Raw genomic sequence first — 15,228 nt, forward strand, 5'->3', positions numbered from 1 at the left:
AGAAAAAACAAATTGAAAAAGAAAAAAAAATTAAATTAACTGCAAGGCTAAAGAACCATGGGGAGAAAGCCACGAGTTCCGTGCTTTGCTTTCTCCTCCTCTGGAATTCCGCTGCTCTCCTTGGTATTGAAACTGAACTCCTTGGTAGGTGAACTTGGTCCCGGCTGGGTTTCTTGTTGATCTTCTGGGGGAGGGGCCTGTTGTAGTGATTCTCAAGTGTCTTTGCCCCAGGTGGAGTTGCACCGCCCTTACCAGGTGCCGGGCTGAGTAATCCGCTCAGTTTCGCTTTCGGGAGCTTTTGTTCCCTGAGCGCTTTCCGTAGAGTTCCGGAGGACGGGAATGAAGATGGCGGCCGCCCAGTCTCCGGCCTGGAAGAGCCGAGAGTCTGGGGCCCCACTCCTCAGTGCGCCCTCAGAGAACAGCGCCCAATTGCTCCCGTCACCCTGGCCTCCGTCCTAGCTCTGAGCTGACTGAGCCTGCGAGCGGTTCAAGGTAAACCCGAGCTGAGAGCTTACTCCTCGGCTCTGTCTCTGTAGCCAGCTTCCCCGTTCTAATACCTGTAAGTTCTGCGACACTCAGACACCCCCGATCCTTCTGTGACCCTGCGGGACCTGAGGCCACGCTGACCCCACGTGCGCTTCACCCCGGTTAAGCCTCTGGAGCGATGTCCCTCAGCGGAACAGAATTTTAAAAGTCCCGATTTTGTGTTCCGTGGCTCCGCCGCTTGCCGGGAGCTGGCCCCTCCCCCCGCCATCTATCTTCCCGTCACTTTGGATTCACTTCTCCACCAGTCCTACCTTTCAGAAAGTGGTTGATTTTCTGTTTCTAGAATTGCTGTTCTTCTTCTCTTCGATCTCCCGTTGGATTTGTAGGTGTTTGCAATCTTTAGATAAGCTATCTAGCTGATCTCCCGCTACCTGAAGTAGTCTCAGCTGCTACTTCTCCGCCATCTTGACTCCTCCCTAGTAGGATGCTCTTTAGCCTCCATTTATTTGAGTTCTTTCCAAATGTCCTCTTTTGATTGAGTTCTAGCTTCAGAGCATTGAGGGAGGTGTTAAAGTCCCCTACTATTGTTATATTATTTTCGATGTGTTTCTTTGATTTTGTTATTAATAGATTTATATAATTGGCTGCTCCCATGTTCGGGGCATAGATACTTAAAATTGTTAGATCTTCTTCTTGGACAGACCCTTTGAGTATGATATAGTGTCCTTCCTCATCTCTTATTACACTCTTTGGCTTAAAATCTTGTTTATCTGATATAAGGATTGTCATCCCACCTTTCTTTTGATGTCCATCAGCATGGTAAATGGTTTTCCACCCCCTCACTTTAAATATGGAGGTGTCTTTGGGTCTAAAATGTGTTTCTTGTAGATAGCATATTGGTGGGTTGTTGTTGTTGTGTTGTTGTTTTTTTTTAATCCATTCTGATACTCTGTGTCTTTTTATTGGGCCATTTAGCCCATTTACATTCAAGGTAACTATTGAAAGATGAATTTAGTGCCATTGTATTGCCTGTAAGGTGACTGTTACTGTATATTGTCTCTGTTCCTTTCTAGTCTATTACTTTTAGGCACTCTCTTTGCTTATGGGACCCTTTTCAATATTTACTATAGGGCTGGTTTGGTGTTTGCAAATTCTTTTAGTTTTGTTTGTCCTGCAAGCTTTTTTTTTTTTTTTTTAAGATTTTATTCATTTATTTGACAGATAGAAATTACATGTAGGCAGAGAGGCAGGCAGAGAGAGAGAGAGGAGGAAGCAGGCTCCCTGCTAAGCAGACAGCACAATGTAGGGCTCAATCCCAGGACCCTGGGATCATGACCCAAGCTGAAGGCAGAGGCTTTAACCCACTGAGCCACCCAGGCGCCCCTGTCCTGGAAGCTTTTTATCTCTCCTTCTATTTTCAATGATAACCAAACTGGATAAAGTATTCTTGGTTGCATATTTTTCCATTTAGTACTCTGAATATATCATACCAGTTCTCTCTGGCCCGTCAGTTCTCTGTGGGTAGGTCTGCTGCCAATCTAATATTTCTACCATTTTATGTTACAGACTTCTTGTCCCAAGCTGCTTTCAGGATTTTCTCTTTGTCGCTAAGACTTGTAAATTTTACTATTAGATGACAGGGTATGGACCCATTCTTATTGATTTTGAGGGGGGTTCTCTGTACCTCCTGGATTTTGATGCTTGTTCCCTTTGCCATAGTAGGGAAATTCTCCACAATAATTCTCTCCAATATACCTTCTGCTCCCTTCTCTCTTTCTTCTTCTTCTGGAATTCCAATTATTCTAACGTTGTTTCATCTTATGGTATCACTTATCTCTCGAATTCTCCCCTTGTGGTCCAGTAGCTATTTGTCTCTCTTTTGGTCAGCTTCTTTATTCTCTGTCATTTGGTCTTCTATATCACTAATTCTCTCTTCTGCCTCATTTATCACAGCAGTAAGAGCCTCCATTTTTTTATTGCACCTCATTAATAGCTTTTTTGATTTCAACTTGGTTAGATTTTATTTCTTTTATTTCTACAGAAAGGGATTTTATTTCTCCAGAAAGGGTTTCTCTAATATCTTCCATGCCTTTTTTGAGCCCAGCTAGCACCTCAAGAATCTTCATTCTGAACTCTAGTTCTGACATATTACCAATGTCCATATTGATTATGTCCCTAGCCATTGGTACTGCCTTTTGTTTTTTTGTTGTGAGTTTTTCTGCCCTGTCATTTTATCCAGATAAGAATATATGATCAAGAGAATAAAATACTAAAAGAGTCACAAAGACCCCAGAAAGATGTATGCTACCCAAATCAGAAGAGTTCTAAAATGGGGGGGGGAGAAGAAAGGGGGACGAAAGAAAAAAAAAATATATATATATATTATATATATTAGACTGGTGAATAGAACAGAGCCACCCACTTGATTTTGGGTGTATTTTGGTCTCTTAGAAGAAACTACCTCCCAAAATTTTAAAGAAAGTAATTTCAAAGAAAGAAATTTTAAGACAGAAAAACTTATATATATTATATATATATAATATATATAATATATATATTATATATATATAAACACAATGAAGGGATGCAATATGACTGTAAAGATGAAAAATTTTTAAAAAATTCTAAAAAAGGAATTGAAAAGTTGGTTGAGAAAAAGAGAAAAAAGGAGAGAATGTGTTTTTGCTGGAGACTAGAACAAAGCCATGTGTTAATTTTGGGTATGTTTCAATCTTTTAGAAGAAATTGTATCCCAAAATTAAAAAAAAAACAAAACCTATATGTATACAAAAAATAAGTTTAAATACAATGAACAGATAAAATATGACTGTAGTAATGAAGGATTAAAAAGATTCTTTTTAAAAAAGGTATTGTTAATATAAACTAGTTAAAAAATGTTAAAAGAGGAAAAAGGAAAAGTTTAAAAAATAGAATAAGAAAAAAATAAAATTAAAAATATTTAATTTTGCAAGACTAAAAGATCATGGGCAAAAGACCATGAATTCTATGTGTTGCTTTCCCATAGCTCTGGAGTTCTGCTGTTCTCCTTGATCCATGAGTTTGGTCTTGGCTGGATGTTCTTGCTGATCTTTTGGGGGAGGGGCTTGTTGCAGTGATTCTCAAATGCCTTTGTCTGAGGTGGAATTGCACAGTCTTTGGCAGGGGCCAGGCTAAGAAATCTGCTTGGGTTCACTCTTGGGAGCTTTTGTTCCCTGAATACTTTCCGTAGAGCTCTGGAGGACAGGAATGAAAATGGTGGCCTCCCAATCTTCAGGAGGAGCCGAGAGCTCGGGGCCCCAGTCTTCAGTGTGCCCTCAGAGAAAAGCAGTCAATCCCTCCCTTCTCCCTGGTCTCTGGTTGCACTCTGTGCTCACCTGGCCTATAACCAAGCATTTCTATCTCTGGCACACATTCCCATTTGGAGTCTCCAAACCCAGCAGATTCCTCTCGTGCTGCTCCTCCCAGAGGAGTAAGGTGAGTCTCCACAAATCTACCTCTTGTGGGGTCCCTGCTTGAAGAGCAGTACCCTGACTATGCCTCAGATCACAATTTAAGTTAAGGCCTGAGCTGAGAGCTCATTCCTTGGCTCCACCTCTGTAGCCGTCTTACTAAGAGCAGTGGCTCAACTGTGCCTTGGATCATGGTTTAAGGTAACCCTCATCTGAAAGCTCACTCCTGGCTCTGTCTCTGTAGTCAGCTTCCCCGTTCCGACACCTGGGAGCTCTGGCACACTCAGACACCCCTGGTCTTTCTGTGACCCTGCAGGTCCTGAGACCACACTGTCCCTCCTATGGCTCCACCCACACTTAGCCTCTGGAGCAATGTCCCTCAGTAGAGCAGACTCCTAAAAGTTCTGATTTTGTGCTCTGCTTCACCATTTGCCAGGAGCTGGCCCCTCTCCCTGTGGGTGTATCTTCCCGTGGCTTCGGATTCACTTCTCCGAACATCCTACCACTCAGAAAGTGGTCGATTTGCTGTTCCTAGAATTGCTGCTCTTCTCTTCTATCTCATGTTGAGTCTGTAGGTGTTCAGAATGGTTTGATACCTAGCTAGCTGAACTCCTGGGACCTGATGTCATATCAGTCTGCTACTCCTCTGCCATCTTTCCTCTCTCCTAATTATTCTTTTTTAATGCCCATGCTCATTCTTTTATTTCACAGTGTCTTGGATTTGAGGGTGAGGGTAGAGCACATGCAATAATTTCACTGAATCATCTTATACTTTTCTGTCTGAAACATTGAAAATGCTGTATCATACACTTTTCTTCAAGTCATGTTGATCTAATATTAGATCCCTAATCAAGCGTAGGGTAGTGATATTGCATGACATAAGCCTCCACAAAGCCCAAAATACAAATTTAATTAGGGAAGAGTAAGTCTTCTGTCAAGTACAGTACTTCCACAGAGGGCTAACCCAGAAATTTGGCAAAACAGACAAGGTGTGGTCCCCAGAAGCTCAGCAAATGGTTGGCTCTGAGACAGTTGCAGTGACAAAATCAATAAATAAAACAGGAATGAAGAACTGAACTTACTAGTAGTCTATACCCAGGTAGGCAGAATCTGCAAAGCCCGACACTGGAAATGATAATATCAACCCTAGTGCTTGGTGATAGGGAATTTGGCAGGACTGTAATCCCCAGAGTGAAACTTGCAAGAGTCAAGGCAAATTCCAATTACAAAGTAAGATGGGAGAACCAAGTAATTTACAGAACAGGAATTCAGATTAGAGATCAGAGCAAAAACTGTACCTGTGGACTAATAACACTACTCATCACAAAAAAAAACACTTTCTTTGTTAACACAGACATTATTTTTTCTTTGTTAACACAGACATTATTTTCTTCAATCTTCCTAGGAAAGTTTAAGTGTTTGTTGTAGGCGGTTTTTGAAATGGCTTCCAATGACCCTTGTCTCATGCTCTTATATAATCCTCTCCCTTTTGTGTGAGCTGGACCTAATGACTTGCTTTTAACAAATAGAAAATGGCAAAAGGGTGGGATGTCAATTCCAAAATCAGACTCTAAAATACTGTGACTTTTATCTTGCTTGTACTCTCTCTGGCTTTTCTGATATACTTGTTCTGAGGAAGTAAAGTGCTATGTTTTGAGCTGCCCTAGCAGAGGCCCTGTGGCAAGGAACCAGGGTGGACACTAGCCAATAGCCTCGGTCCAACAACCTTTGAGAGAATTAATCCTGTCAAGAATCATGTGAATGAGCTTGGATCAGTTGAGCATTCAATTGAGACAATAGCCTCAACTCCTACCTTTTTTTTTTTTTTTTTTTTTTTTTTTGCAGTCTTATGAGAGACCCTGCAGTGGAAGACTTAATTAAGCCATGCCTGGATTCCTGATCCATAGAAACAGTGAGATAAGAGAAAGCTGTGTTGCTTTAAACTGCTAAGTTTTGAGATGATTTTTTTTTAAGATTTCATTTATTTATTTGACAGACAGAGATCACAAGTAGGCAGATAGTCAGGCAGAGAGAGAGAGAGAGGGGGACGCAGGCTCCCTGCTGAGCAGAGAGCCTGATGTGGTACTAGATCCCAGGACCCTGAGATCGTGACCTGAGCTGAAGGAAGCAGCTTAACCCACTGAGCAACCCAGGCGCCCCTTGAAGTGATTTTTTAATATAGCAATAGATAACTAATAAATACATAAGTTTAAGAGGTCAGTGAATTCGAGCTGTTATACTCTTGTTTATGGTTTATTATAACAAAAGGATACAGATTAAAATTGGCAATAGGAAAAGGCACATAAGACAGGGTCCAGGAAAAATCAGATGTGGATATTTCATTTGATGATTCCCAGTAGATTTGTGTGGACAGTGCTTATTTCTCTCACCAGTGATATGTGACAACAAGCAGAGTATTGGCAACTATGGAAGCTTAGCCCCAATCCTCGGTGTCTAGAACATTTCCTGGGGTGTAGTCACGTAGACATGGCTGACTGCCTGTCTGGCTGACCTTAGCCTCCAGCTTCTCCAGAGGTCAAGCTAATACTATATGACCTAATGTTTTCACTATAAATCACACTGATAGTGTAGACCACCAGATGTGGCCCAGGGACCCCAGGTAAACAAAGAAACTGCTCAGGCAGGACATTGCAAGAGCTTAGAGGTTACCTCCCAAGAGCCAGGAACAAAGACCAAACTTCTCTTTGGGCAAGGTTAGAACTTTAGAGTGCAAAGTATTACCTGTACTCTATTTTTTTTTTTTTTAAGATTTTACTTATTTGAGAGAGAGAGCGAGAACATACAAGTGGGAGGAGGGACAAAGAGAGAGGGAAAGTCAAGCAGACTTCTGACTGAGCAGGATGCTGGACATGGGACTCTCTCCCAGGAGCCTGAAATCCCAACCCAAGCCAAAGTCAGATGCTTAACCCACTGAGCCACCCAGGCACACCATTCTCTATATTCTTATTTTGGCTTTAAATGTGTTCTACTTTTCAGTCTGCAGACATCTGCTAATTTGCATAATTCATCGCAACCAACCCAGATTTTCATGGATGAAAGTTATTAATGGTCTTTATGGCAGTTTTCAACATTTTGTTGTCAACAATAAGTCCATTCTTTATTGCCCTGCTGTGTGATACCAGAGTCAGACCCTATAAACATTTCTCTTTTGCCAGATGGCATGATGTGGTCAATAGAGGATGCTGGAGGGACACTGCAGAGGAAAAGGCTTCTCTTTTTGATCCCGACGTGCCCCCTTGTTCTTACTGTCCCATTGCTGGTCAGTATGCCGGTCACCCACTGGTATTTACCTCCCAGTAAGTTTTACTGACACTTCAGAGTTCAGTAGTCGGCACCCCAGTGAACTTTCTAGGGTGTTCAGTCCAATTCTGGCAGGCACCTTTCTAAGAAAATTCCACCAGCACCACAGCCAGTTTCCCAGGAAGTTTGGCACCAGCCTCACAGTCAGATTCCCAGTGAGTTCCATTAGCAACACAATGGACTTCCCAGCCAGGCCTGGAGCTGCCTAATGGGCAGGGTGCCAGCAAGTTTCAGCAGTGCCCCTGAAGGTAGCTTCCTGCCTTGTCGGTGCTCCAGGAGGCAGTTTCCTGCTTGCCAGCCTCAGCCTGTGGCTTCTCCACCTAACTCTCAGTTGTTTAGGACGCCAGATCCACCCTCCAGTGAGATCCCAATCTCAGTCTTGATGATGAGGGTGGGCTCTTCTGAAATTTTTTCTTCCTTTAGTATTCCGCATCAGCCCCAGGGTAGTGTCTGCTTCCTATTTCTGCTTTTCCTGTATTTTTTAGAATTATTGTTCACACTTAGTAGTTAATCCTCTGTTGATTGGTTAATAATCCTTTATATGAGATTTTCTGCCCAAATTAATCTGTTGTTTCTGTTTCCTGACTAGTCCCCAACTGATATAGCCTTCAATCTAAAAAGATATAAAAATAGTTTTATATAGCGTGTTTTGTCCATTGTTTTCATTCTTTTCAGGAAAGAAAGAAAAAAATCTTTTCAGTTTTTTTTTTAATTTTTCTTAACAAATTTGCTAAGGATTTAGGAACTTGATATGCTAAAAATCTCCCTCAAGCACTTGTGTAAATTTAAGGGGAAAAAAGATATAAAAATTCAGTCTGATAAAAAGAAGAAAACCAGGGAATTTTTTTTCCCTTTGAGGACTAAATGATATAATATATATTAATGTACTCCTATGAAAAGACAATTTTAAAGTAATTAGCTATGATGACCACTTGCTGCAGTGATCTTCACCAGGAAGATGTTGAAAGCAAGAATAAGATTAATTTTAAGTTTCAAGGAAAGCAGCCTAAATTTGAGGTAGGCTTTAAAATCTTAATTCCTTATTCTACATGCTACCTCAGGGCTCTAGTTTGTTTTTGTTTTGTTTTGTTTTGTTTTTCCAAAATTACTAGGGTTGGGATATAGTGTCTGGCTCCTAGTAGGCACTCAGCAAATCTTTGTGATGCATGCCTGATGACTTTCTATCATCTATTGGTTAATTCAGTAACCGACATCTGAACTAAATGTACAAGGAAACTGCTTTGTCGTGATTTTGACAATTTTATTGAGGCGTGGGTAGGATTTCAAACAGAAAAGACACATGGTAGCCTAGAGAAGTGTTTCCTGCCAGTTGCATCCTGGAAATCTGTGCTGCCCACATTTCACATCCTGTCTCTTCCTCTGCTTTAGATTGCTGATTGGGCAAAAAGTATCCCAGAACCAACACTTGTAGAATTAATGGGAAGATCCATTCAGCACCTACTATGTCTTAAGTGCTTCACGTGTTCTCTAATCTCACCCTCATTTCCCAGTGAGCAGATATTTTTGCTATTTTACAGGTAAAGAAGTGAGACTCATTGAGCTTACATGACCTGCTCAAAATCACACTCTTAATGAATAGCTCAGAACTGATGACAGCTTTTCTGACTCAAAATCTAATATTCTTTTCCATGATGCTGCACTGACTATTTAAACCACAGAAATTGGAACCCAAAAAGTTGTTTTTTAAGTTTGCCCAGTACAACCACTGATCTAATACAGAAATACTGTGTACAATATTCCTAACTGGTAGCCTCTGCTCAAACTTTCTAGGCATGAATAAGAAGACCATTAATTCAAAAGTTCAATTTACATATTCTTCAAATTATCAAGACATTCTTATGTATTTGGATTAATAATCCTTTCTTCTTACTGACTTCCACCCATTGGTTGTAAGTGTGCTTTCTAGAATGCTCTCTAGAATTTTAACTGTTCAGAACAGTAACTGCTCAGAACAATATGATTTCTCTTTTTCACACAGGTTGTCAATAGGCAGAAAGGGGTAGTATTCCTTATCTAGCATGTCTCTATCTCTACTTTGTTTAAGTGGGACCCAACTTAGAACAGATACCTCATGTTCTGAATATTTGATATTAATTATTATTGCTGCTGGAATGTGTACAAGCCTTCTAATTGTTATTTGCTTTAATTGCTTATCTGGAAATACTGTACATTTAGATATTTTGGTTTGCACTTCAGTTATAATTGATGATAAATATTAATTTAGTGGTAACTCTCATCGCAAACTCTTTCATCCAGACTCATGAGAATCAGTCTGCCTCTCCCTGGTTATGCTTCTGGGAAGCACTGAGAGGATCTTAAGAGAACAGAAGTCAAAATGGAACTTTGGCATAAAATCAACTGGAGGAAAAATCGTGATGTGGACAAGGAAGAATAGTCATTGTGGGACCCAGAGAGAGAGAGAGTGCATCTTTCGAGAGAAATCTAATCATGGTGCCAAGATGGGACAATACGTCTAATTCTGGAATTGGAGGACAAGGACCAGATTGTGGAAACTGGAATCCAGGTTGTTATTGAACAGTTGAGAGTCAAGCAAGTGTCATTCCCAGTGAATCAGATTGCCCTCTAAAAGCTAGAGAATAGAGATTCAATCCAGTACTGATAGACTGAGGGAAGGTAGAAATAGTCCAATGCTCTATCCAAATGTTTTGAGTTAAAATGAGAGGCTGTTGTTATAGGAAAACGAAACTTCAGTATTGGGAAGAGGATGTTTCCCATAAAAAGAAACAAAGATGGCATTTCCTAGTCAAAATAATGGAGAAGTAACATGTTTGTTAAACCTGAATTTGTCATTTACCAAGTTATTTAAACAAAGATGAAACATAAGATTTCACTCATCCTAAGGATTCGCTTAGTAAAGAGTAACTTTCTACTCAAATTAGCAAGCAATTTCAATGAAGTTACTGCAAAAGACAGAGAAAACTGTCATGCTGGAATATCAGTAAAGTGTTTTTAACACTGTGAATGAAAAGGGGCATATTTTGGGCTAACAGTACCACATAAAAATATGCCAGTTTTATATTTTGAGTGTCGTTTTGAAAAGAGATCACAGATAATGCAACAGCTCCTAGTCTAAGCTGAAGTCAGTGCAAGTTGGTTCCGGGCAAAGGTCATCAAGTTAAGCTGAAGTCTTGTTTCCACAACCAGGCATTTATTTCTGAGATATGGTTTCCTATTTGTTGGGGATATACTCATAAAAATAGGAAGAAAGTTGGTTTCAGCAGTAAATGTCAGAAACCAACTGCCAAGGGGTTATCTGAATCTTTACTTTGCAACTCAACTTTGTCTTTCCAGCAAAGATAGATAAATTAGAAAAAAAAAAAAAAAAAAAGGTTAAGGGTCCCATACCCTATTGTGTCACAATTAGGATCCTAAAAACCATGACTCTAAGGATATTTCTGTCAAATGACCCCTCTGTTTCCACAGCTGAAGTTTATTTCCATTTACTTACCTCCTTTCTCACCATAATAATTATAAGAAAATCTACAGGATTTCTTAACTTTCTCCTAGACTTAAAACCAACCCCTTAAGAAAGTGTTCTTTCTCCTTTGGAGCTCACTCAGCATGCTTGTCTTTCCTCATTCCAGTTACGCTTTACCACCTTATCCTTTGGGCTCCTGTTCTCCCAAAAACTGGCTGCAGTAGGAAAATGCTGTCTCCCATCATCTTACTCACTGTCTTCAAAAATAATTACAAAGAGCATGACTGATGATCACAGCACTGACATGAATTGAGAAAATCAAAGGACAAAAGTGAAGAAGTGACAAAGTTTAGAGAATTGTATAAGACCAATCATTCAGAATCCCTGAAGTGTGGTTTTTATTCCTTTTTGAGATGATAACTGGGAGCCTTCATGGAATTACTCCTTAAGCTTTTATTCTTTAAAACCAGGACTCACATGGTGCCTGGTTGGCTCAGTAGGTTAGGTCGTGGTCCCAGGGTCCTGAGATTGAGCCCTGCATCAGGCTCCCTGCCCCGCACCCTCCCCCATTGTGCTCTCACTAGCTCTGCACATTCTCTTTCTCCCTCTATCAAACAATTAAAAAAAAAATCTTAAAAAAAAAATTAAAAAAAAAAATCCAGGGTTCACCTTCTGCCACTCACCTCACCATCTTTCATCCTCTATCTTTCCTTCTTCCCCCTTCCTTATTCTCCATGTATGGCCCTTTTTCTCATTGTACTTATCTTCCAGAAATGGCTTGTCCATTCCCACAATCATCCTATAGCCAGATGATTTCCAATTTTAAATCTCATGCCGAGATATATCTTCTCTGCTGCACTGTCCAGATACCTCTACTGTGATAAATGGATATATGTGATATATGGATATATGGATACGTCAGGCCAAACTTGCTATCCCCAAACAGCTTTTGTCCTTCACCTTACTGTTCCCTCTCTGAATATCTGAATTGTACCACATACAACTAACTCAAGAAAAAAAAACATGGTGTCATTCTTGATTTCTCCTTTTTTGGTAATAGAGCTCTGTCTCCATCCCCAACTTCTCCAAAGTTAAGTTCATTTACATCTCCCCATTCTCACTGCCACTGTTTGAGTTCAGGCCATCATCATTTCTTGTCTAAATTATTATAATTAATTTCTCTGATTCATGTCTCTCTTCCATAATTCATTCTTCACACACTAAACAGATGGATCTTTCTTAAACCCCATCTGATATTGCCAATAACCTGCCAAAAAAATTCTTTATTGACTCCTATTTCCATTTAAGATAAAATCCAAACTCCAGACTGCTTCACAATTGATAAATGGTGTGTGTTGTTTCATCCTTGTCTCTCCTTAATCCCTGCCTGTGATGGTTAATTTTATGTGTCAACTTGATGGCCACAGGATGCCCAGTGTTTGGTTAAACATTATTCTGGATGTGTCTGTGAGTGTGTTTCAAAATGAGATTAGCATTTGAATCAGTGAACTGGTAAAACCAATTGCCTTTCCCAGTGTGGGTGTGACTATAGGTTCTGTTTCTCTGGAGAACAGTAATCCCTTGCCCATTATCAAACTTTAAACTTCAGCTAAACTAATTTCCAGTTTCCCCCAAAAATCTTATTCTGAAACATTAATGAGCTTGAATATGCTTTTCTTGCTGTTCATGACAGCTTTTCAGATATTAACACCACTCACACACACACACACACACACCCCTCCTTAATTGGCTAATATTCTACTTAGGATCTTCACACTCCAGTCTCCTAAAAAAATAAACCTCAATTTTTGCTTTGATTTCCCCTAAGGATTTTCATTTTATTCCAAATTTTGCATATTTTCAAACAAGTAGCAGGTTGAGTATCAAATGATTTATGCTTTACTCAACAAGTATGTTAATGGTGATGATGTTAGCAATGGTAACAACAGTAATAACTTCTGTCATTTACTGAGTGCTTACTAATGTGTGTGAAGCTCTCTGCTAAGTACTCTTTAGGCATTATCTATTCTCATCTGCCCAAGCAATTTGAAGATTATTATCCCCATTTTTTTAGATGTGGAAACCAAGAATTAAAAAATTGAAGTAACTTGCTGTGAATGATACAACTAATCAATGGTAAAGGTGGAACTGAAACGTAGGTGTAATCTCATCTGTTTATGCTCTGAACCATTTTATATACTGTCACTTTCCTACACAAAACTCAAGTGGCAGTTCTTAAGTGGCTTGTCATTTATATGGTAACTCTTGGCTATCTGTCTGTATATGTTCTGTTTGAAATTATAACGTAAATATAGAAACCGTAATAAACTTAATTTAAAAAAGCAGATTACTAGTCCAATTTCTAGGTATATGTTCAAGGTAATTTTGACACATGATAGGCTCTGTTGTCAATTCAACATAAGCCTTATAAGATATCTACTGAAAGGCAAGGGAGAAAAGTAGATCTAATTCTCTTGGAATCCTGTTTTCCAGTTTTTTCCCGGTGTGATTCTGTCAATGAAAAGCATCTGAGGAAGATTTGACAGGATAAAGAAGGAGGGACCAATCAGTATTCTCCATCTGCAGCTTTCCTAGGTTTCCAGGGGTTTTTCTGAGTATCTTCCACTTTTGAGGCTGCGAGAAGCTGATATTCCCAGTGTTGGCTTTTTCACCCCTGCTTCTGCAGCCCTTTCAAACACTGTGCAAATCTCTATTTTCAATAGGTCCATTCAAAATACTTAGCATGGCATCGTATTCCTAACTAAATCCCAATTAATATATTTTTGTATCAATAATTTATATATTATTTCATTCCTTATGCTATTATGCAAAGGAAATATCTGATAAAACCACACAAAGAGAGGCTCTGTGTGGCTCAGTCATCGGGAATCTGCCTTCAGCTCAAGTCATGATCCCAGTGTCCTAGGATGGGGCCCCATATCCACCTCCCTGCTCAGTGGGGAGCCTGCTTCTCCCTCACCAGCTTCCCCACGCTTGTGTTCCCTCTCTAGCGATCTCTGTCATAAATAAATAAAATCTTAAAAAAAAAAAAAAGATTCTTTAAAGGCAGAGACCTTACATTATTCACCTTTATGTTGCCAGACCTACCCAGTATCTGGTATATGGTAAGTATGAAGTGTTTGCTAACTTGAACTAAATCAAGTTTCTGAAAGTCAAAAGTACACTCAGAGTGGCAGAAGGGATCCAGATTCTACTTAGACTTTTGATCTGCCTCACAGGCTCCTGGGAATTTTATAATAATCTAAGAATTCTGGAAAACCATCTGGCATAACATGGAACTTTCTAAAGCTGCCTTAGAGATTTCAAACTTTCCTGAGCATCCTAACTAGGAGTTTCCCTGGAGTACCTTATTTGAAGATATTCAATATGTTACATACATAAAAATGGAAAGGAACTTAATAATTCAGTTGTCCTAACTCATTTTGTAGATACAGTGCCTTCTGAGTGGCTGAAGTGTTATAAGAATCATGAAACAATAAGACATTTGCTATTTAATCTTTTATATTTATCCTTAGGTAAAAATTTTATTATAAGACTTGGAAAGATATTATGTCTTTTTTTGGACTGCAAGCAGTTAGCTCAATAATTAATTAGTCAGAAGACTATTCAAGGTGCTTAAAACCCCAGAGTACAGTAAGTTTACTGAGTTGTTGGTACATGCAATAAAACATGAGAGTTCATTATCATAGATAATATACTGCCTAGTGGAAAAATATATAAAAGTACTAGAAAATGAAGCCTATTATATTTCTCTATAGTCATGAGAACACTTATTATAAAGTACAGAGATTTACAAAGTCTCCTACTATGTCAGGTTAATTAATTCACAGTTCTGGAGGCATTTTCAGATGATAAGGAATCCTAACAGCTTGGAGACAGTGTGAGGAGTAAAAATAGACTAGAAATCAAGAGTCTGGAATATTAGCCTCATTTTCACTGTCTACAGACCTTTTGGTGTCAGGATGGACACAGTATCTTCTCTTTCCTAATTTTATTGAGGTACAGTTGACATACAATATTGTATTAGTTTCAACACAATGAAACATAGTAATTCAACATTTATATATATTGCAAAGTAATCATCATAACAAATCTAGCTATTATCTGTCACCATACAAAATTGTTACATATTATTAACTATATTTCCTATACATTGTTATCTCTGTGTCTTATTTATTTTATCACTCAAAGTTTATACCTTTTAATAACATCCCTTCCAAACTCTCCCCCCTGGCAACCAGCAGACTGTTATGCTCTCTGTATCTATGAGTCTGTTTCTTTCTTGTTTTCTCTGTTTTGCTCTTTAGATTGCATAGTTGAGTGAAATCACATGGTATTTATCTTTCTCTGTTGGATTTATTTCACTTAGTACAATACACTCTAGGTCCATTCATGTTATCTCAAATGGCAATATTTCTTTCTTTTTTTTTTTATTGTCTTGAAATTCTTTCTTTCTTTCTTTCTTTCTTTCTTTCTTTCTTTCTTTCTTTC

This window comes from Lontra canadensis, unplaced genomic scaffold (genome assembly GCF_010015895.1).
Source record: "Lontra canadensis isolate GAN:19392208 unplaced genomic scaffold, GSC_riverotter_1.0 scaffold19, whole genome shotgun sequence".
Lineage (NCBI taxonomy): Eukaryota > Metazoa > Chordata > Mammalia > Carnivora > Mustelidae > Lontra > Lontra canadensis.